The following is a 26,391-nucleotide window of genomic DNA, read 5'->3' on the forward strand; positions in this document are numbered from 1 at the left end:
TGTGTTTACACTCATTTTGCCTCCGGGCTTGTTTTAGTAAGTTGGATAAAGTGTTTATTATGTGGCTTGCAAAATATGTTCCTAATGGTGACCTAACCCGTGGTGCCACAGAGACTGGGGGCTGTTGGGATCTTCTGTTGTGCAACAGAGAGCGGGGCAGGTAACCACAAGGCAGCCTTGGCCACCCTTGGGGAGCTGTGGCAGGGCAGGGCTTGGCTTTGCTTCCCCTGCTCGCTTGGCTGGGCTGGAGGCTCCTGGCAGGCTCTGGGGGCTCCTGGCAGGCTCTGGGGGCTCCTGGCAGGCTCTGCTCCAGCCTCCTCCAGTGCCCAGAGCCTCCCCTGCTCAGAAATGAGAGCAAATTGCAGCAGCTCCAGGGACTGAGCCACAGCAGCGCCAGGGCAGCTCGTGGTGCTCCTGCTCCTGGCAGATGGTTTGGGGGAGCTGGTGGGGAAGGGTTTGGGAAGTTCTCCTCACCCTTTAAGCTCTGCTTGCCTTGGAGCTGCTCTGTAGCCGGGTCAGAGCAGTTGGATGAGCACCCAGCAGAATTTCAGCTGATTCTCAGATGGATTTTGGGAGTCTGTTCCCATCCCCTGTGTGGTTTCAGGGTATCTCCCACGTGTCATCTCCCGCATTGTTCAGGAACTTTCTCACTTGCAAAAAACTCTAACTAAAGCTCATTTAACAGCTCTTAACCTAATTCAGGCTAAAGAATTTACTCTAAAATGTAACTTAGGCCACAATCCTTCCAGAGCCTCCTGAAAATTCTCCTGGAAATAAATAACAATGAAAAAGTTTGCTCTCTTTAATGCAATAATATGTAGGAAGGTAGGACTTGTATTAAATTACTTTATATGTGATAAGATGTGATTATAATAAGGAAAGAGATTTATGATTGCTATAAAAAGAAATGTGATTGTATTATAGTTTAAATAAGTTATTTGCATTTCAGATTTATTTTGGAGTGGTGTCTTTAGGCACCAGCTGTACACTGGGTTCACATGTGCCAGGAGCTGTACAGAGAAAACAAGATTATTGCTGCTTCAGGAGCCTTGAGGAAAGTTGTGGCTTCCCAAGTTATATCTGGGAATAAAAGTGTATTTCATGTGAGACCTTGTCCCTTCACTGCTGGCCAGTAAAAACTACTTTGAGAATGGACTTGGAAGGTGTGTCATGATCAAAACCTGGTGGGTCTCCCTAAAAGGCATCTTAGGAAATTGTTTCTTCCCCTTACTTCAATTTTTTAAAAAAATTTACACTTATGTTAAGTACAGACATTCATCCCCCAGCAGGTAGAGCTGAGATCCGAGGCTGTGTAAATAGTGTGGGGTGGATGAGGTGCAAATTGGGATCACACGTTCTGGAGTGGAGTGATTTACATCCCCTGGTTACAGCAGTTAATTGTGGGTGCCCTGATAAGACTTGTTTACTGCCACATCAGCTTGTCCCAGGCCTGCTGAGCATCAGCACGGCCTGATTGAGGGCTTGATTACCTATTCTGCTTACTGCTGCAAGGGTTCGTGCAGGAGAAATCAAAATGCCGTCATCTGCAGCCTGCTCAGGACTGAAATTCCCATTTCAGGCTCTTCTCTGCAGACACCCTCAGGGAGCCAAAGTGTTAAAGGGTTAACTCACCTGAAAATGCATGTTTGGGAGAATTCTTAACTATAAACTGCATTTTTGAGCCTAATGAGGGGCTGAAGCTGGTGCCTGCATGGAGTGGCCGTGCCCATCCCAGGGAATTTGGGCATTTTAGGGCCATGCTCAGCCCCCGGAGCTGGGCTGTGGGGCCCATCCCTGTGAAGATGCCATTGCTGCCTGTCCAGCTGTCAGGGCTGCTGCTGGAGGCTCCAAGGAAAAGCCAAGCCCATTCCCCATGCCCCGGTACCTTTGTGGTGTGATTCCCACGGGAGCAGCTCCCACCCTGGACTGTGCTCCTCGCTCCCAGCCTGCCAAGTTTCCACTCCTTTTGTAGGCACATGCTGGTGTCTGGGGATGGGAGGGAAAGGGCAGCATCCAGGGCAGCTCCAGCACCCTTCCTTCCCTGGAAGGTTCACACAGGAGGGGAAAGATGAGCCTCCACAAATATATGTTGTGCAGGGGGTGTGGGGCACAGCCTGGGAGTGCATCCCCTTCCCCTTGTCCCCACAGGCGTTTTTCTTTCCTTTGTGTTTTTCTCTTCCATCTTCCTCAGCTTGTCACTGCCCTGGTGCTGTCTGCAGCAACACCAAGAAACCTTAAGATAAATTCTCATGACACACCATTGCAGAGGGTGAGGGATGCTCCTAAACCCTTCCATGTGTGAAAACCAATCTTAACCAAAGCTTTAAACCCCTCTCATACATGTATGGGGAGAGTTGGTGGTTCTACCCAGCAGGCTCAGATTGCTGTTTTTTCCCTAAATTGGAAGAAAAGCAGCATCATGGCATGGGTTTTTGAACATTCTGGGTGTTCTTTCACACCCTTGAACAACCCCACTTGAGCATCCATGGACACATCAAAAATACAACATATAGAGTTGTGAAACAGCTGCAGAAAACCTTGGTGATAAAGAAATATCAGAAAACCTTGGTGATAAAGAAATATCTTGTGATGGTCTGAAATCCAAGCTGGAGACACAGGAAAAGTGCCCTGTGAGCAGAGCATCCATTTAGGAGTAATTTCATTCCCCAAGGTTGTCCCCAAGACAACTCCACAGAGGAATTTCAGCCTCACTGAGAAGAGGAGGGGTGAGGAATGAGCTCAGTCACTCAAAAGAAAATTCAGCAAACTTTTCAGATAATGCATCTTGAATGCCAATATGTTGTATAGGTTGCAAGATGCTGGTTAATGAATGTTGAATTAGGATGTCGATATTCCCATTCTCCAACCTTTTAGGGTAATTTCACATGAATATTGAAAAAAAAAAAAAAAAAAAGCCCTAAAACATCCAGCAGATGTTTGTACAGGATTCAGTTTTCAAGGGCAGCTTGATCTGGCCAGAAAGTTTCAGTCCAAGCAGTGGCAGCTGAAAGATGCCACTGTCACCTCTGTGGGCCTGGGAAAGTGCAGGGCGGTTCTGCACGTGTTTTGTGGCTTCTCTGTGTGTTCCTGCAAATGGGAACATCAAATCCTATCAGCATTGTGGTGAATTTCAGTTTGATTTTTGTGTTCTTGTGTGGAGTCCTGCTGTGCTGGGATTGCTGGCATTCTGGGGGAGAGGGGAGTTTAAAGAGATACGGGCACGGAGACAGGGAGGGGCATTGCTGGGCTTTGTGGGCACCTGGCCGTGAGCTCCCCTGCTCTCAGAGGGGTCACCTGTGCAGGGAAAGGGGCCTGAGTTCCCAGGCATGGCTTCAGCAGTGCCTAAAGTTTTATTCTTTGCACATCTGATCCTCTTGACCCAATGGAATTCCCTCTGGTGATGCAAATCTCCCAGCACTGAGTTCATGTTAGACCCGGGCTTAATTTTTGGATGAGCAGCAGAGGCTTCTGTGGTTTTACAGTGCAGAAGGAACTGGTCATTTCCCTAAAAAATGATGGATTTGAAATCCATTCAAATGAGATATTTCTGTCTTGTGACAAGAGCTTAATAGCTTCTTGCATTTGTGTTTGGAAACGTATTCTTTGAACTTTTGTGTAACATTCAGCCAGTATAAGGCAAACATTCTTCTTCAGCTGGTAATAGGCTGTCTGGTGTCTGTAATTCAGTTATTTAGCTTTAAAATTAACTGTATATATTTGTAAGTTTTTAATTAAGATGTGTTTCTACTCGGAGCTTTTCAGAGCTTACTCAGAGTAGCATCAAACACTCCACAGTTTTGCTCTTTCCTCTCTGCCTATTAGCTTCTCCCCCTCTGCTTATAAATTTCTGATGACAGACATAAACATTTACCTCCGTGGGCATTACTTAACTCTGAGATCACTTTGTTCTATAAATACAAATAAATAAAAGGCCCTTTAATGGGTGAGGGGAAGCCAGCAGTGAAGTGGTTAAAGGTTTGTGCCGGCAGCCTGGCCAGCAGGAGCTGGCGGTGTGGAGCAGGGGGGACGCCAGCCTGTCTCTAAACTTTTTGGCCCTCCCTGAGTGCAGAGATGAAGGAAGAGCCCTCTATAAATCACTGGAGATTAGAGACCCTGTTCTTGCCGACTCTGCAGGGTTGCACTGCTTAATGTCAAAGCCTCACGTATTACTTTAACAGCACTCCTTTTCTTTATTAAATCCACTTTGAAATAAAAAAATGATGATCTTTCCAGTGAGGGGGAGAAGGTCTAAAAGGATTTAGAAAGTATCTGTTATGTTACATTACGGAGACTAATAACTGCACAGGGAGTAGGTAACATTTTTGCACCATTTCAGAAAGTAAAACGAATAGACTTTACAGAGTTTTCCTCCTTCAAAATATTTATTGCTGTTGATTTTGAGGAGCTTTTGTGGGCTCCTCAGTAAAGGTGGACTGAGCGTGAACGCCGGCGGGGATTTCCCTCCAGGTCTGCAAAATTAAATTTGCATCTTCATTTTTGCACGTCCTGCAGCATCTGGTTTTAGATTACTTTTTTTTAACCTCTGGATTTATTCTGGAGGAATTTTATTCTGTCTCTATCTCCATCTGAGTATGATGAAGACATATTTTAAACAGCTGTATCTGTGTCAAATGTCAGTGTTTGCCCGTAGCCTCGCTGTCTTGAGGACATTGAGAGGCTTCCAGGCACTGCATATTTATCTACTATTATGACCTGATTTCTTCTGATTTGTGAAAGTCACATTAGGCAGGATATGATTTTTTTCTTTTCAAGTGTGAGGTTAATGGGATTGTTTTTATGTAAAACACTGTTGTTTTTCCACATGTATTTAGTTACCTCCTTTAGTGCTTTGCATCCCACCTAACAAATCTCCCGAGCCAGAGGAACTGCACATATGTATTTTTTCTGCACATAAGTGTTTCAGATCCTCCAGGTCATTTAGTATCCATTAGGACACTAAAGCTTCTTACTGTTTTCTCATTAATAGTCGAGTCTCTTACCACGACAAAAACAATTTCTGAGAGACAGGATTCTTTGAGAAACATCCCTGATGAAAGTCCTGGAAATCCTAACAACAAATGTTGTCAAGTTAGATTTCAGCGAAGCATTTCTGTTTCACTGTGCAGCATTATGCCCCAGGAATGTAGTTTTTCTTTTAGCCTCATGACTTTAAACACAACATTGGCATGAAACCCATTAAGAATAACAGATTTATAAGCTCTTGTTGATGGATTCTGTTCAAATGCAGTAGGATGGAAGGTGAAAATATTTTTAGTCTTTAAACGTATTAAAAATAAACTGTGATTATTTTAATTCTCTACATTTGAAGTCATTTGCTTCCTTGCCACCGTGCCCGGCGTGTTTTTCTACCCGTTCACAGTTCATTTACGATACAGTTTTGAAGTTTGGAAATAGTTCACACCTATAAAACGCGGTTTTGCCTTTGCCAGGGAAAATGAATATTGTTTTGCAATGCATCTTATCCAAAAGTTGACAAGTAACAGCTTTTTTTTGCTGCTCCACTCTGACAAACAGCTTGAAGGTATCACCTTTGTAGGCGGCTGCCGCAATGAACTGCAGATATTCATTTATAGCTGTTTGTACTCCGTGTGTTCTTTCATGTGCTCAGGAATATTGCCCAGTTCCAAAGTATGAGCTCTTAAAATAACTGGAAATGGGGGTGGGGTCAGGATTTTGTATAAACAGGGCGAGTTTCTGGGGCTGGCTGGATGCACTGGAGGATGCCAGGAGCACGGTGGAGCAGAGCAGGAGGTTATCACATCCCAGAGCAGCGATGCCGACGCTCCGACCGGCAGTTGGTGTTTTATTAGGAGAGAACAACTCTATAAAAGGAACAGGAGATTCAATCATAATATAGCGGGGTGACATGAAGGCAGCTGACAGCATGGCTTCAAAACCCATTTAAGATCCAAGAAAAGTTGCCACAAGTAATGTGCTGCAGCTGGGGAGAGCGTTTTGGAAAAAAGCAGAACCTGCCACAGCCCTGCGGATTCGCGTTCCCGAGCGGAGCCGTCGCCTCGCACGGAAAGGCTGGGCTGGGCTGGGCCCTCCTTACCACCCACAGGCAGGGCTGGGAAAGATCTCTCACCCCGTGTTTGTGTGTGTTTTTCCTGCTGAAAGTGGTTTGGGGAGAAGAGGGAAGCAATGACCAGGCTGGTGGTTTGGGTTGGAAAGAGAGGGAGCGAAGCGCTGGCTGCGAGGCGGCGGAGCGTGTTCTTCTGGAGGGCTTTGCTGGTGGAAGCAGATGCTTCCAAGAAGGGCCATTTTGGAAAGGGAGAGTGCTCCAATTAGGGAATTTTTAATGATACGTGAAGAAGTGAAATGCAATTTAAAATAAAATTTCAAAAAATATTCTTTTCTTCCCCTTAATTCTTTCTGCTGTCTGGCAGCTCAGTAAGTGACTGTTCTTTGGGTCACCTCTGCTGGATGGAACATTCCCCAGGGAAGTGGTGGAGTCACTGTCCTTGGAAGTGTCCAAAAAAATCAGTAGGTGTGGTACTTCCAAGTGTGGTTTAGTGGGCATGGGGGTGTTGGGCCAAAGGTTGGACTTGATGATCTTGGAGGTCTTTTCCAACCTCAATAATTCTGTGATTCCGTGACCAGCACTGACTGTCTTTCATCTCTCTTCCTCTGAAACCCGTGAGCCAAGTCCTGAGAGGTGCAAAGCCCTTCTAAATCTAAGGCAAAGACTGGAACATTTAAAAGTATAAACTTTGCTGTGCCAGAACTGGTTTGGTTTGGGACTGCTGAAACCCAAGTAATTGGTGAACTGGAATACTTTGGAAATAGGATACTCTAGTGTGTCCAGCCTAAGAATGTACTTCTAAAGATTGTTGAATTTGCATTTTTTAAAAGAAATCTGCTCTCATGTGGCCGTGGCTTTACTGGGAAGTGACTGACAGCTGGATGCACTTCCCAAGGATGGATTTTCCAAAGGCAGCAAAATCAGCAAGGGTGGTGTCGGTATCTAGAGAGAAGTTGGCCAAATTTCTACTCAACTATGATCCAAATCAAAATTATCTGATATTTTGGCTGGAAGTAGCATGTCAATTTATGTAAGAAAAGGTCATCTTCTCCCTGGTAGAAGGTAATGCTAATTTAGGAATAAACAGCTTTTTTTTTGTTTGTTTTCGTTGTTCTTATAGAAGGTTCTGTCACACAAAAATGCATTGCATGGAAAGGAGCTCTAAGAGAAGCACAATTAAAACAAATATCACTGGGCTTTCTGAGTAATTACAAGGAATTTCTGCGTGTTCTCTTCTACAAGGGCAACACAAATACTGTGTAAAGAAAATTTCATAATTAACACATAGGTTTGTGCTGCTTCCATACATGGGGGAAAAGTAGCCAGCACTGAAAAAAAATCCCTCAAACAAGTGAATGTTTCATTTTTAATTTACCTGTATTAGAAGCAGAATCAAAATAGTTACAGTAAGTGTTTGGGATTCCTTTTTTTATTAAAAAATTCCATCCCGATTGTATTTGTTGAAAAAACCAGAGGCACAGGTAGAATTAGGAAATCCAGGCTACCCCATCAGCCTCAGCATTGCATGGAATTGACTTTAAATTGGGCACCTGGTGACACTGACACAGAGAGGTGAAAAATGAGCTCTGGGGTGGGGAAAGGTTTCCTGCCCTCTGTGGCATCTTCTGAGCACTGGAGTTTGGCACGGTTTGACCACAGAGTGCAAGGACAGCTTGATGAAAAAACACGTTCTGTGCTCTTTGTGCCCCTTGATTCCTTCATTTCCCCTCCTTTTGGAATTCCCCAGTTTCTCTAAGGTGCTGCATCTCATGCCAAAGATAGATTGAGTAGGAATGATTGATCTAAAAAAACCAATTTTTTGTGGGGTGTGAAAACCAATTTTTTGGGGGTTGTTTGCTGCTGTTGTCTCCCCTCCATATTTATGCCTGGCAAGGTAATGTAAAATTCCATGTGCTGCTCTGCCCAGGGAGTGCAGCTCTGCAAGGAGGTTGGGGTTGTTAGCAAAGCAAGTATCTGTCATCCAGAAAACAAGGGGCTTAAAGATTATGGACTAATTTCACACTTCCCATGGCATAGCATTACTGGTGCAGAAAATGATGGAGAATAAGCTGAGCACTCATTTGCCTGTAAACCTACAGGGGGGTAATGTCCTAAAAAGCCACTGAAATTGGATCTGTGGAAAATGAACTCGTTTTTTAAGTGGGTCACAACATCTGTGATTATCTCGTCGGGATTACGAGCGTGATCCTGCTGGGGTAGCACCGACTGCTCCCCGTGGGCTTCTCCCCTCTGTGCCCAGCCTGGCAGGGACTCCTGGTGTGCCCTGCACATCCCCTCATGGGTGGCTGGCTAGAAAAGCATGGCAGGATGGGCCAGGAATGCTCAAAACTTCATCCCTGCCTTAAAAACATAGATTTGAAACCAGGGATGCGTTTTGAGCGCTGTTAAAACGACACCGTGCTCTTCTGTGCTTTTGTCCTCTGCTTTCTTGGAGGTAATTGAAATAGTCCCAAGGCTTGAAAATAATTTAGAAAATAATTTGGTTTAGAAGCCACATAGAGCTTTGAGTCATGGTGTGGTGGGCATGGACCTTCCTGCTCTTCCCTTCTGCTGAAGGGGATCCAGTTTGGATCAGGGACATCCAGTGTGTTTGTGCAGGGGCAGAATATTTTTTTTTTGTGTTTGTGCAGGGAGCAGAATATTTTCTCTGTGAGCAGTGTAGATAGCGGGCCTGGTGTCAAAATTTAAAGCAAATTCATAAAAAAACTCTTCTTCTACCAAGCCCCCTTGGTTGTCAGGGAAAGGACATGCTCTTTCTAGCTCATTTGGGTCCTTCTTTCACCCCACCTCAGAACTGGCTCTCGTTTCTGCTCTTGCAATCCCTTTGTGAATGTCTTTGAGGCAAACACAAAGGATTTTAACCTCTTAGCAGTTCTTCCTACACAGCCTTCCAAAAATGGGGCCTTGCTCTAGACCTCGAGGCACTTCAGCTGTACATGTGGTGATTTAATCCTTGGAAGATGTGGGAATCCTCAAAACTGCCTGCTGGGATTTGGGATGGAATCTCAATTTCCTTCCTCTCAGGTGGAGCACCCTGAGAAGGGGCTGTGGTGGTGGCATCTGTTCCAAAGGAGCCCCCAGTGCTCTCCCTGCTCAGCAGAGGCTGCTCCCTGCTCCCTCTCCTCTGCCAGGACATCAGGTGGGATGGGGGACAGCTCAGTCTTGACTCCTGAAGCCATGAAATTGGGGGGTTTTTCACACCCTAATGGTAACAGCAGTTTTATGGCAAAGAATCCTCCTTGCAGAGGCAACCTGTGCTCCCAGAATGGTGATATTGAGAGGATTTAGAAACAAAATTGACTGAAACTTGAAAAATGTGAAACACTCAGAGGAAAAGCTGCCTTCTGTTAGACCAGTTCTGTAGAAAAGAAAACAAACCCCACAGGATAAAAGCCAAAACTGGTGATCACACTTCTGCTGAAGGCTCTGAGCAGAGGTTGCCTGACCTCACCAGAGCCCTGAGCTCCTTGTTGGGGCAAATCATTGCAAAAAGCTGATTTTACCAGGTTGTTTTTCTCTGTGGCAGCAGTGGGGTCACAGGCTCCCAGAGGTTATTTCCTGCCCCACAGGCACCCAGCCAAACTGCATTGTTCTTGAGAGTGCCAACCCCAAACAACACTGGACCCCCGTGCCTTGTTTACCTGACATCCATTTGTGCTTTGTTTTTCTTCTGGTGGCACTTGGTGTCTGTTCAGGCTCTCCCAAATAAAATAGGAAATGGTAAAACACAAAGAAGCAGAGGGCAAAGCAGAGCAGGGAAAAGATTGATGCTGCTGTGGGGACAGAGGTGACGCCTGCAAGGGACCCTGAAACCTGAAAACTGCAGTTTTTATGTATTTCAGCTTTGCATATAATTAGCTTAGAAGCACTTGATTGTTTTTTTCCATGCCTCAAACAGAGCAGGAAGCTGCAGAGAACTGAGATCTGAGGGGAGATTTATGAGAGAAGGGCCCGCAGAGCTTTCAGATGCTGTTTATAAATGTCAGCCCTGTCCCGACCCACAGTGGGCTCGCACAGGAACCCAGGAGCACAGAGGTCTTGTCCTGAAGCATGACAAAGCAATTATTGATCTCCCAGACAGGGAAAGCAGCACTAAAAAAGCACCAGGGACAGCAGAGAGAGGGTGGAACGTGCCACGGAGACGGAAGGAGAGGCCAAGGACAGGTTAGCAGAGGAGTGGGCCCGAATCCAAATACCCCAGATGCAAAATCCCTGAGTTTTGGTAAACTTGGATTAGCATGTAAGAACAAACAGAAGAACACAGCTGGCCTTGCAGCTCTCTCATTGATTAAACAATATCTGCAGGGCTTTGAAGTCTGGAGAAGTTTGGGGAGCTCAGCCTCGCCGTTTATCTGCCAGGGCTGAAGTATTCCATCCTGCTTTTCTGTTCTAGCACCTCTGCAGAGGGGATTTCTAATGAGCTAAATATATAGAAAGGTGTAGGGAGAAACTTGGGATTCCTGCATGGAAAAGATCTATTTAGAGAAGGCCTGTAGGAGCTGCTCTGGAGGCAGATTTCAGAGGCTGTGTCCAGCCCCTGGGCAGATTTCCTCTTGGCATTGCTTCCATCTTCCCACTCAGGATGTTGAGAGAGAGAATTTCTTCTGACTGCAAAACTACCTTCCCAAGCCTGTATACAAACACAGGGATTTTTCACTACTGGGAGGAGGGAGATGGACAAAAATCTGGATTTTGAGGCTGTTCATTGGTGTGTGGATATTTAAAATTAAAATTCAAAGATGTGGGGGAAGAAGTGGGAACTAGAGGGCAGAAGGGAGATGCAGAAGACAGGAGGAGTTTTGTTTGTGATTATTCCACTATTTCTCATGGTACAGGGTTGAATTCCCTCTCCCCTTAAAAACTGAGAGCAAGACTATTTCCATTCAGTGGTTTTTAATGACCATATGGGAGGCAATAAGTGTGAATTGTTATTATATCTGGAAAAAATTGTGGGTGTTTATGAATGCCCCAAGGTTGGGATCCACCCCAGCTGGAATTCAGCACCTGAGAAAAAGAGCTTGAATTTCTTTATCTCCTCCACTGACTTTTTAAGAGGAACTTAGAGGAACTGTGTCCATAATTTGGTCACCAGTTCTGTGCTTCAAACAAGCCAGGCAAAAAAAAAGTTCTATTTTCTTGTCTGTTAGCAGTGGGCATTTAATTTTCAGAAAAGTTGGTGTATAATTCCAGTGTCCAAAATGCCAGCTCCCTCCAGTAGCCAAACTCTTCCCTGCTTTTGGAGCACCTGGATGCAGCTCAGTAGAGGAGATCAGAAACTTCTGGCTGAAATTCAGGGCACAGAGCAATTCTGACAGCTTCATAAGCAGGAATATCTTCAGTATCTTGAAGGAGATGCTGTTTTGCAGTGGCCACTGAAATCTTTATGGCTCATCTGAGCAGGATGTTATAATGCAGCTGGATACCCCTGGTGACTCTGTGCAGATGCTGTATAGAGGCATTTTCTTTATCAGGAAAAAAAGAAAAAAGGTTAGAAAGGAGTTCTCTGAAGCCAGTGCTTTTAGAAGCAGTCTGAAACAGTTCCAGCATGCAAAGAGTTCTGATTATTTTTAATGGAAGTTATAACCCACCTGCACATAAGTATTTGGGCTTGATTTGGTCCGAATTTGCCTTCAGGTAGACTCACAGAGTGAGCTTTGCACCCCAAGTTCATGGAAAATGGCTTTTTTTGACTGAGGAGTTCAGCAAAACCCCTTCATTACTGCAACCACTGGGCTCAGTATTTCAGCCCTCCCCTTTCTCCAGGGCAGGCTGCAGGAAATTCTGGATATCATGGCAATCCCTTATTAGAGAGGGGCTGAGTCCCACAGAACTGCAGCTCATTTGTCATGTCCTGGTGTCTGTTCCCAGACTGATTTCCATGCCTGGTTTTATTTCCAAATCTCTCTTCATTTGTGTTCTCCTTGGCACTCCTTACTCACCCTCAGGTATCATTTCCTTAGGTTTGCAGGTCTCCCACCACTTTTCCAGCAGTTGTCTGTTCATTCAAATCCCTCCCTAAAACTAACATCTTCCAGGAAATTCATCCTCCTCCACTGTCACTTATAATCTCTCCTGCTTCCTTCTTTATCATTTCTCCTCTGTCCTGTTCTCTGTTTTCCTGTCAGACTTTTTGTGAGTGTGCCTGTTCAGATTGTTCTTTATCGTATAGATATTTTAAATACATGCTATGAAATATTGTTCACATAATACATTAAAAAAGATAATATTCTGCCTTTATAAATATTCACCAATACACCTCTGGTGCTTTATGCCATCCTAATTCAAAGGGTAGAAGTAAAACACCAGTTCCTGCATAACAGTGGGGTCTTATTAAATATTATAACAGTAATTATAAAATAATTGATATAACTATTATATTAATATTATACTATTAATAATATGAAATTATTATAATATATTATTAGTCATATTAATATAGTATGATCAATATAAATATTATAATAGTAATTTTAATAGTACTGTTTAGGAAATTAGCTGAAGTAGAATCAAATCACATTTGATTCTGTAATTTTCAGCTATGGACATGTTTAATTGACAAGCTGAGTGTGTATTTGGGATTGGAAACATGTTCTGTCTGACTGTACTGTATTTTTTTATTTGTTCATATATGCACAGTGTGTCCATGTGCACGTGCTGTGCATTAAAATACAAAAACAACGTCACCAGATTTTTATTTTGCCTGAGTGTGCCATGAAGTAAGAGCTCTCTCGTGTTAGACTACAGTAAAAGTGGTAATAAAAGGCTGGATTTTAGGCCTGTAGCTAAATGCTTGGTTACACATAAACATGGACACGTAGCTGAGAGCAAAGCAGAGATATGTGGGAGATAAAAGAGAACAAATGGGCAACTTCTAATTACACGAATTTTAGTTCATCTGGTGTCCAGATGATCATCCTCGCTTCTGATGGCTTTGACAAATCAGTTTATTAGGACTGTAAGTGTAACCCAGGGCTGTGCAGTAGGCAAGGGAACACTGTTTTGGTTTGTTTTGGTTTTTTTTTTTTTTTTTCATATTATATTCAGTCATTTCATTATTGGAGGTAAATACTGCTTGTACTTAGAAACACAACAGCTGGTCTCATGTGAGAAGGCAATCCACAGATTAACTTGCCAAATGTATTACCAGTTCATTTCACTAGACTGAGAACCTAAGGGTATTTTAATAGTTTTGACCTTGATCAGACAAGAAAACAAATGCCCTCATTCTCAAGTTGAACCTGTGACTTAAGCACTGCTCTGCTGCAGGGTGAGGAGTGCCTGGCAGCCCTGGCAGGCTGAGGACAGGGTGGTTTGTGAGATAAATGGGTGAATTCAGAGCTGGAATCGTGGTGGTGCTGCTCAGGTGGCTCACAGAGGAGGTGCTGTGATCTCATTGCTGCTGCTCAGAGCTGTTTGCAGAGCCTTGTTCTCTGCAAATTGCCTCTCCAGTCAGGAGGGGTTCTTAGTCAGATGTTTACATGTCTGATTTGGCTTTAATGTAGATTTTTACATTAAAGAAAATCAATTTGATTCGAACTGAAAGGCCAGATGTGTGCAGCCTCTTCACTGGAGCCCAGAGCCTCCCTGCTGCCGTTCACAGAGCGGGGCTGGATTTCACACACCCCTGGATGTGCCACAGAGAGCTGCCCAGGGACAGCTGTGTGTCCAGCCCTGGGGAAGGGCCTTTGGCAGGAATTAAATTGCAGCAGGTCTTCCAAAGAGGGACTGGTTTTTAGAGACTTTTCCCTGTAACTTTTTGTTCCATAGGTTCCTCCTCCAGGGAAGGCAGAGGACTGGAGCCTGCACCCTGAAAGGGCTGAAGGACCCTTACCCAGCTCTGTTGGACATTGCTCTCCCTGAGCAGCCCCTCCTAATGGGTTTCTCTGTTTCCAGGTTCTTCTCACACTCTAAACCTGCTCAGTATTAAAAATTGAGCAAGATTAAGTTTATTCAGAGGGTAAATTCACATGTGGGGCTCACCAGGTCCAGCCCCGTTACTGAGGGCTCCGGTACCTGTCTGCACACACAGCCCTGACTCTGCTTTCCCTCAGGAAGAGTTATGAGCACAAAGGATTTAAGGATGAGTCTGTGGAAAGCTCCTGACATTGGCCTCATTCATTCCCTTTGAAGTCAGGGAGCTTTGCTGTTGGTTTGTTGGAAGCCAGGCACAGCAGACACCGGCGCTGCCCGAGCACCGTGCCCAGCTCCCGGAGCCCAGCAAAAGGGGCTGAGCCTCTGTCAGGAGTGGGTGCCCTCATTCCAGGGGCCACTTGGTAAAGCCATTTCTGCCTTTCCATTTTTGAATCTCTCCTTTCCTCTCTTTCCTTCTCCTTTGCTTCCTTCTGTGCCCCAAGCAGAGGTGAGTGTGAGGGGGTGAGTGACAAACCCTGGGGTCACCAGCCAGTCCTGACGGTGGATGAAGCCCCAACACCCACTTTGTGCCAAACTCTTCTGTCTCATTTCCTAATCAGATCCTGGTCAAAGTCTTGTGGTCACTTCTCATTAATTCTCCTTAAGAATTCTTTGAAATAATCAAGTCTGGAGATGTAGGGCGGCCAAGAACTCTGTAACTCTTTTTCCATGAAATCTACATCTTATTTCACAGTCCTGTGACTGTTTTTAAAAATAGCTTCTCCTTACATCTCCAAAATCCCTTCTCCTGCTCCATGATCTTCGAAGTGAGATAAACCAGACAAATATCAGGATTTTTTTCCTTTTCTTTTTTTCCTTTTTACAACATTTACCAGATTAGCAAATGGGGATTTATTTCATGCTTCCCTTCTACTGTGCTGTTCCTGGAAGAGATAAGTAAAACTCTGTGTTGTACACAGCTCCAGAGCCTTGAACTTGAATCTCAGCAACAAAACTCCTTCCATTTGATCTCTAAACCCATTTGTAATTGCCAAACCCACGTGCCTTTTCCATGCAGACTGGATCCTGCCATCACTGATCCTACAAATAGTCCTTCTTTTACCTAAAAAGCTCAATGGTTCAGTTTGGATTCAGAAAAGGCATTTATTATTTGGGCTTTTTGAGGGGATTTTTTTTAGTAAATAATTAGAATATGCTGAAAATCCTAGATTTTCATTTCCTACCTTTTCAAATTAAAATAGAGGCTTTTCAGTCATAGAATCATAGAATGTTTTAGCTTGAAAGGGACCTTAAAGATCATTGAATTCCAACAGGAATGGGCAGGGACAGCTCCCACTGGACCAAGTTATTCAGAGCCATTATTTCCATTCTATTATTTCCTTGGGTTTAGAATAATTCAGTATCTAATTTTACTGAATATTTAGGCTTCATCTAATAGTAGGAAACCAAAAATAGTTTCCTTACTGCTTTATTCTCCAAGCGTGTTTACATTTTCATGCTAACACAGATTTGTATTTCTTTAAGAATTTCAGGGTGATTTAAGCATCCATTAATATCCACTTCAACATGTTTTTACTGGTTTTGACAGTAGTTTCCTGAACACACTGGCACTTCCCACTTTGCCTCACATTCTTAAGGCAAACCTTGCTCCACCAGCACCAATTTTTTTTCCTTGTTCACTGAATTTTCCCTTTGATTTTGGTCGCTGGTGATGGAAAAACAGCTGAGTTGCCATTATCAGCTCTGATCAATAAATCTGAAGGAAAAATAAAAAGAGGAAATCCCAACTCAGGGGAGTCCCAGCCAGCAAACATTTCCTGAGAAAGAAAACACTCATAAATCTGCCACGTCAGCAGCTCCCAGGGTTTGCTCACACCCCAGGATTTGTCACTGCAAGGAGGAGCTGCCACAGCTGGGTTTGCATGGATCCTCCAAGAGCTGCCTTGGGAAGGACAGTGGGAACTGCTGTTTTCTAGGAATCTTCCTCAAAAGATGGGTGGTTTGAAGGGATGCTTTCAGAAACCCACCCAGAGATGATGGTGGGGATGGAAAATCTCCTGGGCTCTTACCCAGCTGGGGGTGAGCTTTGCTGCCATGGTTTTCTGGCCCTGATGCTGCAGCTGGATTGATATTTATTGTTGCCATTGGAATTTGAGGTTAATTTAAAAATAAAATTTGAGGAATGATGCTGGTAAGGGCAGGGAGTAGTGCAGGTGAAGGATTAAGCTCACAGCCAGGGAGTGGTGCAGAAATGCTTTGGTGAGCCCTGTCCTGGTTGGATTCCTGACAGGCTCTTAGTCTCATCAGCTGGAAAATCTTGAAACAAATACAGCAGATTCAGTGCTGGTGTCTCTGCTGAGGAGCATTATCCACACAAGGACTCCTAAGGGGATGCACTAAGTTGCTCAAGTGCCTTGGTTTAGGATTTAAACTATCTTGCACTGCAAGTATCTGGAAAGGAATGAAAACTTTGTTTATTTTGCAGTGTGTTACTTCCTTTAATTATTCAGCAGACCTCTGGCAACACCTGATTTATCTTCTCTTTGCCTTGCTGTTGTAGCAGCTGTGATCATCAGTTGTTGGAGTGACACCTATGCAGATTAGTTCCTTTTTCCCTAGAAATATCTGTTCTTTATGGCTTTGGTGTCACACAAGTGTGGCTCTTGTTTCCTGTTAGTGCCTTAAACTCATACTAAATCTATGGCTTGGTGTCTGTGTGCAGGAGTTCTTTGCAGCAGGGCTTAGACCCATTTCAGTGTCTCCTGGGACTGAAGGAAGTTTAATGCTGTTATTTTAGAGAGAGCCTGAGCATGTCATAGGCAGTCTGACCAATAATGTTCTACCCTAAGTAGGGATTCAAGCTATAAATCTATTTTATACAGCATGAAGAAACACTTAGGCCAGGCAGAGGGATGAAGTGCCACGCCAGGAGCACAAGGTTTGCAAACAGCTCTCTGAAATGAAGACTAGCACAGCTATGAATCTTAGCAGAGCTGCTCTGAAAGGTTTCCCTACCTCAATTTCCCTGATTTTAATTAGATTTTGCAACTTCTAGTAGATTAGAGTGTCACTGTACAAATTGGGTGAAAGTTGAGACCTTCCCTCAGAAGATTGAGGACCTCCAATGCACTGATAGCCCTAATGTTTGCTCATTATTTTTGCAGGCAAATGGAGATTTAGCTTTGTTTATCTGTGGGATTAGTGGTTGGGATTGGCTTTGAAGCCCTGAGGATTATATTCTGATGTTTGTGCACAACACTTGAGGAAATCTCTGCATTCCTGGGAGCATTACCAGCAGTGCTCATCGGCGCAGGGACAGCGGCTCAGTGGCAGCTGTGACAGTGGCACCTGGGGCACCCTGAGCTCTCTGTGCCCCCTTGGGGCACTGGGGGAGGGTGAAAGGAGCTGTCCACCCTTGCTGGGGCTTTGGGATCAGCCCCTGATCCAGCCCTGCCCCCTTCCATCCGTGCCAGCCCTGCCCTGGGGCGGGGATGCCAGGGTGGCACAGTGGCCACAGGGGTGGCTGCTCCCAGCCACAGCCACCTGGGCTGGTTTAAAGCAGTGATTTAGAGCTGCACTCTCTGTGTCCTGGTCCCTGAGCCTGCCAGCCTGTGCTCAGGCACAGCTCATTGGTTATATGGGCAGAGATGGGTTTGGTCCCTGGTGTTTGCTGATTTCTGCTCTTTTGATCAAGCTTGGTTCCTCCCAGGGCTCCCTCTGATCAATCTCATCCCATTAGAGGTCAGGTTCATTGGGAAAGGGTTTATTCCAGTTCTTAAACCTGTTTCTCACTGGGCCCCTGTGGGGTGTGTGTCCCCACAGGGTGTGAGGATGCTGCTGGGGAGGTGCTGGGAGCATCCCTGGATGTGATGCTCAGGGAACCCTGGGTGTGCCAGGGGTTCCAGAAAGCTCCTGCCAGCCTGGATGTGATGCTCAGGGAACCCTGGATATGCCAGGGGTTCCAGGGAGCTCCATTTCAGCCTGGATGTGATGCTCAGGGAACCCTGGGTGTGCCAGGGGTTCCAGGGAGTGGCTGCACAGGCTGAGGCTCTCCTGCCCTCAGTTCAGCTGAGTTTTCACCACTGGGAGCTAATCTACTCCCCATAAATTCAGGTAATGATCACATCCTGGCTGAATTTCTATTTCTGATGATACAATTTCTGTTTCTGATGTTTCTGTTTCTGTTTCTGGTGATGTAATTTCTCTTTTAATTTCATTTTCTCTGTAATTTCTCTGATGTACTCCAAGAATGGGCTCTCAGCTGGAGACCTCAGTGTCTTCCTGAGCAGCACTTGGTGAATCACTGGATGAAGTTCCCAAAGCTGAGGAGCCAGGGGAGCTGGAGCTGTTTGGGCTGTATTCCCTCAGATCAGGGTCAGAACCTGAAGTGATTATGAGAATATTGAGAGCTGCACACTTGAACCACCTGTTCTAGAAGTTGAGGCAGCAATAAAAAAATGTAAAGCAGAAATAAGGATATCTGTGGGATAATAATACACAAAAGCCTATCTTGGATTTTAACATTTTAATGTGGGTGACTTTTTTAAGTTCAGCAATTTATTAACCAATAACATCCTTAAAGGTTCTTCTTTTTTTCACTGTTATTATCATCTTCATTTTTGCATTTGAGTGTTTATTCTTTTCCTAGTTACAGCATCTCGTTTTTTTTTCTGTCCTTTCCTGGAGGAGTAATGAAAACCAAAAATACCCCACAGTAATGAGAACCAATAGTGTACAAAGATTAACGTCACAAACCCATCACTGACCTCAATAACATTTCACAACATTTAGTTTTCATTACAGTGCAATGTTACTGCAGGCTTTTTTACATGAACTTCTGAAGAAAAATATATGATAGGGCTTTCCAAAAATACACACATGTTGGGAAATAAGACTTTTAAATCAAGAGTTTTACACATCCACTGATCACATTTGACGAATCAGATGTATGGAATTAATTACTCTGAATCACAGCAGAGCAGACTTAAACACTTAGAAAACAAAGATTTTCTGCTTTGCTGGTACAGACACGTGTCATGCCTTCTTCAAAAGGTGCATTCTGACTTTTAGTGCTATTTGCTCCCTTTGGATGATGAAAGAAAATTCAATTTTTAAATTGTATTTGTAAAAAGTATTGCTTGGCATGGAGCGTAGGAAAGAACATTTAGAACAGGTTGATCTGTAACACCACGAGCAGTCTGTTTTCTATCAATGATTCCTAGCCAGCTTATTAAACAGATTTATACAATGAAAGAATCTAATAACAAAAACATTCACCTCCTTTATTACTTGGCATTATTTATGGCTCTTACTTTTTTTTAGCTACCTTTTTATATATAGGAATCTGCCAACATTGTATTTATAAAGTTTATGTACTAGCAGCATTTGTTGGGCAGGGATTTGGGTTGTTTTATGTTTCTTTCCTCCTACACTTCTTATTACTAAATCTATATACAAATGCTTGTAAAGATTTAAAAAAGACACCAAATATAATACCCTGGAGAAGATGGAATCCTTGAAAAATTAATTAATTCTGGAGAAACAGAGTTTTTAATGTGCATACATTTTAGATATTCTCTCAATAATAATAAAAAATAATGGTGCTTAAGACTGAGGCTATTCCAAGGCTTAGCTGTGTTCCCCAGAATCCTCAGTGTTGAATCATAGATGGGGAAGTGTTTACACACTGTGAAATCAAAAGTTCATCCTATGACTGTCCATTCAAAGCTCTAAATATCCATAATTGCTGTCCAAAGAACAACTTTTGTCTTGCAGAGCTCCTTCCTTCCTTCCCTCTTTCCTCCCTGCTGTCTGTGCCTCTGTCTCAAGGCGATGGGGCCACAATGGCACAATTGTGACCATGGGTGGGGGCTCATGGCAGCCCCTGAGCCTTGCCCTGCCTGGCCTCCAGTGCCAGCTCTTGGCTCTGGCACCCAGGCTGGCTTGGGCCTGGCACAGACATAAATAACAGGGAATCAAATGGAATAAAATGGTCTCCTTTCCCTATGGATTGGTGTGTCGTGGCAGACCAGTTCAGCCTCTGTGTGGCTCTGCTCAGAGCAGCCCAGCATGGACATGTCTGTTTTTCTAGAAAGCTCCTCCATGTGCACAGGAAAATCCTTTTGCTGGTGTTGGAAACACCTTGAGATGTCCCTTCTGTGTTTAGGGAGAGAAATAAGGGATTGCATGGGCAAGGAAGGGAAATGGGGATGGTGGAATTCTCGTGGCAGCAAAGTCAGGACAGAGTGTGGGGCTTGTCCAGGCTGCAGCAGGGGGAACAGGGAATCCCTGGGAGATCCAAGCTGCAGGCACAGGGAGCTGCTGCTTTCCCCAGGCACAACAGTGGAGAACTGTTCAAATAAATAAAAAGTGAGAGGCAGAAAGAGGGCAGGTTTTGTCCTGAGCTCCCTGGGTTGGAAATGCAGCTGTTGGGAGCTCCAGTGGCTGCTGTGTCCCCACGAGGGGTCAGGGAGTCCTTGGTGCCCCCTCCCACCTGAAGCTGGGCTGGTTTATAAATGATCTGTCTGATGCTGGCTCTTGGTTTGCCTTTTGTCTCACCCTCCCAGGAACGTTCCCCCTGAATGCCCAGGCTCCAGCTATTTCAGAAGAAAACCTTTCTTTTTTTTCCCACTGAGGTTAACCAAGCCTCCTTCTGTTTTGCTGTGCTCAGCAGTTCAGGCCAAAGTTTACAAGAAAGGTAATTACAGTCTTACTTCTAATTGTAATTAACTAGGAGTAAAGAATCAAAATAATCCAGCTACTCTTTTGCTGAACCAGAGCATTATATATAATGTGACAAGGAGAATGCCTTGCCCTTCAGCCATTCATTTTAGCAGCTCTGTTATTCCTAAATTAACTAAACCTCTGGTGTCAGAGGGGAGGGAAAATGAATCAGCTCTGAGATTTCATTGGAATACCTTGCCCACGGTTGTGTCAGAATGTGCAAGGCTTTTGAAGCACTTCAGCTTATGATAAATTAGGAACACATAATGAAGAAAATCAGGAACTCCAAATACAGAGGTCAGAAGTGAAAAATGTTGGCAGTGAATTACAGGCATTTCTGGTCTCATGAAGACCAAAACTTGAGCTTTTGAAGGGAGCCTTTCCCTTTTATTTCCAAAGGTGTTGGAGCAGTGTGAGTGTGGCAGCGGGTTCAGGGGTTTAGGGGCTGCAGTGCCCCAAGGATGTCACTGTCATCTCTGTCAGTGGGGGGAGAGACACTTGGAGGAACAAATGGATTCATGCTCAACATAGGGTGAAGGTGGGAAACATTTTAGCTCTTTAATTTCTAATTCTATTCACTGATTATGACCCTGGACTCAATTCTGAACATCTGACAAACGCTGCTCTTTCCAAACTCTTTATTTAGCAGGGATTCGTGTCCTGGTTTCTTACCTGGCATCACCTGTGCCATGGTCACTGTCCCTGGTGGCAGCAGCCAGGCCCAAAGGACCTGGGGGGGCACAAGGCTCAATGGTGCCATTGGTGACAAAGAGAGGACCTGACCCAAGCCTTGAAAAGGCAGTGAAATGTCAGATATCCACATTTAAAGCCCCGACCAGGGCGGATTCTCCTCGTGCTGCAGCACTTCCACAGCCAAAAGCCCAAGTGCCAGGGACCTTGGCAGCATCACTGGGGGATCTTCCTTTAGAGATGAGCTATTCTGGAACAATTTCCCCACTGTATGTGGCACAGACAGGCTTTTCTTTGACACCAGACGTGCATGTCTTCTTGCTCCAGCTATTTCTTTCTTGGACAAACATATGTATTGTAGCCAAGGCAAGGAAAATCCCACTCACTATTTATGTTTGAGTTCCCTGTGTCCCATCAACAATATCCCAGTGTACTCCTGGCACCAGAGCATCTTGATCCACATCCAGCACTGTTTTCCTGGATTCCCCTTTGGTCACTTAAGTGCCACAAGCTAATCAGTCTTATTTAGTGCTCTTCCATCCCAGAGGCTCTGTTTTTTGGGCACTGGAGTTGTTTCCTGTCCTTTTTTTCCAATTTTTTACTCAGTAGGGAGCTCCTCTTACAGTGAGTCTGAACTAAGGATAATTATCAGGAGTAGGAACAGATTTTATCTGCTGTCCTGTGACTCTTCCACACTTCCAGGAGCTCACATTTTGATGGGGCTCTGACCACCAGGCAGAGATTTATTATATGTGCACTATTTGAATATACTGGGAACTTTATGTGGCTCTCAAAGGGCAAAAGCTTTTCACAGGGGAAAAGAATCATGGTGTTGGTGCCTTTCCTTCAAGGCTGCTCTCCTTTGTGGCAATATATAGATGGAGATTAGATTTTCTTTCTCACTTCTTTTTCTGTTTTTCCCTTTCTTTTCCCTTTCCCTTTTTCTTATTTTTCCTTTTTCTTTTCCTTTTTCCCTTATTTTCCTTTTTTCCTTTTTTTTCCTTATTTTCATTTTTTTCTTTTCCTTCTCTTCCTATTTTCCCCTTAATTTCCTTTTTCTTTCCCTTCGTCTTCCCCTTTAATTTATTGGCATAAAAGGTGGCCAGGCACACTCTCCTTCCATATAAATAAATACAGCATTTGCATCAATTAAAAAAAAAAAGGCAATGCTATGGGCTCATATTGCATACATTTATTATAGAATACATGAATGCAGATTTATTTTGAGCTGGAATCTGAGTGTTTTTCTTAGCAGAGCTTTGGAGAGCTGCATTTCAAAGGCTCTCTCAGCTCCATAAGTTTTGTGTCCCATCGATGTCAGCCACTGATTTATCTGAGGAATTGTGTTGTTTACAGCACAGACATTAAATCAAAAAACAACTCCCATTGTATCCTGGGCCCAGATAGGCAAAAGCACTTCCTAACTGTGAAACCAGCTGCTCTAATCTTTAATGACTTGGGTTCAGTGGCCAAATCTACTTCTGTGTGCTCTCCTAATGCACCATTAGATTAGTTACTGTCGCTGGAATTGCTGTCGTTCGGCCCCGGTTAGGGAGGATCATGGTATTTTTCATAAATCATTTTTTTCCCCCCTTCTTCTTTTACTGTTTATAGGATAATGGTGCTGCAGCTTTGCAATTGTTTTATGAGGCAGTAATCTTGTTGCTGTGAGGATAAAGCGTGAGGCCAAAGGCAGTGCTTATCTCTGGAGAAGCCAGTTATTATTGCCCAGGAAATCTCTACAAAACATCAATTATCACAGGTTCCACCCCTCTGAAACAGCAGCAGTGAGGTTTTTGTGTCCAAAGTGGTCCAAAATGAAACCCAAATGCAGTATTTGGGGGATGCTTTTGCAATCAGTTCCCAGGCTTCTGGAATCAGTGTGTTTGATTAGCAAAGGCCAAAATCCTGGGCTGTTCCTCAGGGCTGCACGTGCAGCTCTGCTCACAGAGCATCCTCAGGCACCAGCACCACCAAAACCAACCAGAACAAGGACCACCCATCCTCCTGAAATCCAGCAGAGAATTCCTGGTTTCTCATCTCCTTCCAGGTGTCTTTAACTCAGGCTGCAGGAGGAGGATTTCCTGCCTGATGCAGCAGGAATTTACCGCTCATCGCCTTTACCTAAACATTAATAACGATTTTAGGCCTTTCTGCATTTAAAAGCAAGTGGAGGGAGGCAGCTCACAGTGCTAATTATGGTGCTGAGCCTGATTTTTGGGCAGGGAGAGTGATCCAGGCAGTGTCCATCCCCAGGAATCCTGCAGCACTCCCAGGGAAGCAGTGAAACAACGCTTGCTGATGCACTCTGTCTTTAAGAGGTTTATTCAATTAACAGTTTAAACTTTCCTTCTATTTTGCCATTTGGTGAAGAGGATCCTTATGCATTTAATAGTGTTATGCATTTACCCATTAGCCCTTTGGAGTGGGCTGGCTGTGCCATTTGGGCAGGGCAGACAGTGATCCATGGCACGTGGCACGGCCGTTTGCAGCTCCCTGACCTCCCCAATCCATCTCCCTGAAGGTTGCTGTCCATTAATCCCACAGCAGCTGCTGCTGCTGCTGCTGCTGCAGCCTCTCGAGGTGGTACCAAGGCAGGTAGCCAAGGATTCAGGTAGCTCCCTGCCCAAGGAGCCCAGATTGGCAGGATATTTTCATCAAAAAAAGAAAATGACATATGTTTGTTAACCTAAGGACTGCTGATCACTTTAAATACTTTAAATTAATCCAGCTTCATTTGTTAAAACTAGCATCATCTGCTTAGGGACTAAGGGAACACTGGGAACACTTCAAAACAGGAAATGCAGCAAATCTTGCCCTGCTGCCTCGTGCAGGGTTGTCTAAAACTCACTTTGCAGCAATATTAGTTCTTCATATTCCTTATTCACATTCCATGTTAAATTCCTGCTGCACAGCACTGTGGCACTTTCCTTCCCTTACCTTGCAGATATTTCTGGCCCTGCTGTGTCCATGCAGCAGGTCAAGGATTTATTTATCTGCATCCCAGCTGCTTTGAAGGGAGCTGAGGGCAGGATTGGCTCACAATGCACAGGTAAATTCAGGTACTGAATGTGCAGGTTCTTCCCACTATCAGGAGCTTCTGTAAGCCAATATTTTAGATCTGTTTGGCTTCTGATACAGGCTGAGAATGAAATCTTCCCTCGGGGACTGGTGCCACCCTGTATTTGCCTTCTGTCCCTTGTATTCAGGCTGAAGTTGAAGAAGAGAAACAAAATCATTAAAATTTTATGAGTTTTTATACTATAAATGGGCAGCAAGTAGTTACTTTTATCCCAGTTTTACAGGTGTTATTTGTTTATAAATTCTCTGGTAAGCTCAATATGAACAGAGATACCAGAACATTCAGCTGCCTTTAAAAGCAGTGAAAAATCCAGCAAAACTCACTTGAGAGGATGATTTCTACATAATCTCACTGCTTCTGGCACCTTCTCCTGGTAATAATTGTATCATTATAATACCTGTGTTAAATTGAGCAGAATTAATTGATGTAATTTGTGGCAATGTGGGGTTTTGTCTAAAATGCTTCTGTGTATGAAGCAGAGGCTGACAGGGAAAGGAGGTGGCACATCCATGGTTTTTGAAAGGATCTCTGGGGTAGTTCAGCTTCAGAAATAAACCCAGAGGAACCAGCTCCAGCTTTTTCCAAGTTAAAAAGGGTCAGGCCTTCTTCCAAATCTGATGCTATGCAGAGAGTTGGATTTGGGATGTGGTCCATGAGGCAGGTGTGGTTCTGCAGGAGTTAGTGGGAAATTTTGTGGAAATATTGATTATCTGCAGGTCTTGCAGCAGCCTGTTCTAGTGCAAGGCATCCCTGCCCACGGACCAGCCGACCTCTAAGGTCTTTCCAAGCCAAACCATTCCATGTGCTGGGATCCCAAGCCTCATGTCCCAGCCCAGAGCAGCTCCCCAGAGCCCTGTGTTCTGCTCTGCTCCCCTCTCCTCTCTCCTCTGCAGCAGGGTTCTCTCAGGGTTGCTCCATCAGGCTCCTCGGTGGCAGATGTGTTCTCTCCAGCCAAACACGACCACCTGCGAGTTTGTGCTGGTGTTAGCATTTTCATCTGCCATTATTCAAATCCAGCTGGCTCTCCCTTTGAAGTCCTTTCCCTCATGTTAAATGTTAACTCTAATTTCTCTTGGCCAAGGGAACAGATAGTGCATTCTTTCCTGTCTGTGTGATAATGGCCACACTTGTGCTGGCTGCCCTTGGCCCTTCCTGCCGCTCTGGATCCTCGCTCTCCTCCAGAAGGAATTTCCAGGCCCAGCTCTGCTGCAGGGAGTGGGTTTGTCCTGCAGAAAAACTCAGCTTAGCCCTGAGAACTGTCCTTACACATCCATTATCTTGTATGGCCAAAACTCTTCCAAGACTGGGCTTAAGGTAGAGTAAAATTACCAAAATATCGTATTTAGGGGTAAATTTGGAGCAAGCCCAGGGTGTTTTGGGTTTTTCTCAGATTCATGCAGGCTAATGTTTGGCTTTTTCCAGCTGCACTAGCGTTTTTCTAAACATATTTCAGTGCTTATCCTTATTTCAGTGCTTAGCCCTGAGAACTGTCCTTACACATCCCTGATCTCGTATGGCCAAACCTCTCTTCCAAGACTGGACTTAAGGTAGAGTAAAATTACCAAATATCCCATTTAGGGGTAGATTTGGAGCAAGCCCAGGGTGTTTTGGGTTTTTCTCAGATTCATGCAGGGTAATGTTTGGTTTTTTCCAGCTGCACTAGCATTTTTCTAAACATATTTCAGTGCTTATCCTTGCATTAGGCACAATAGGAATGGAGGGGGGAGACTTGTGACCATTTGAACTTGAAATCCCCAGAGAGCTTTTTATTCTAATAAAACAGCAAAATATTGGATACATGACACCCCTTACATCAAACTCTATCATATTAGGGAAACCTTAGAACTCTGGGCTGCAGTCTGGCCTGATACATTACAATTCATCAGGGATCAGTATGAGAAATAATTACATCTATTTATTTATTCCACTGTCAGAATGTTGACACTAGTTTTTCATA

General features: G+C 44.3%; 1 protein-coding gene across 12 annotated transcripts in view; it reads left to right on the forward strand.

The window, feature by feature from the left end:
• BCAS3 (BCAS3 microtubule associated cell migration factor) overlaps positions 1-26,391 on the forward strand; it is a 299,661-nt gene that overhangs the window by 221,601 nt on the left and 51,669 nt on the right. The window lies entirely within an intron of this gene.

The sequence above is a fragment of the Agelaius tricolor genome, unplaced genomic scaffold, assembly GCF_023055355.1.
Source record: "Agelaius tricolor isolate 1412-34295 unplaced genomic scaffold, bAgeTri1.0.p SCAF_25, whole genome shotgun sequence".
Classification (NCBI taxonomy): domain Eukaryota; kingdom Metazoa; phylum Chordata; class Aves; order Passeriformes; family Icteridae; genus Agelaius; species Agelaius tricolor.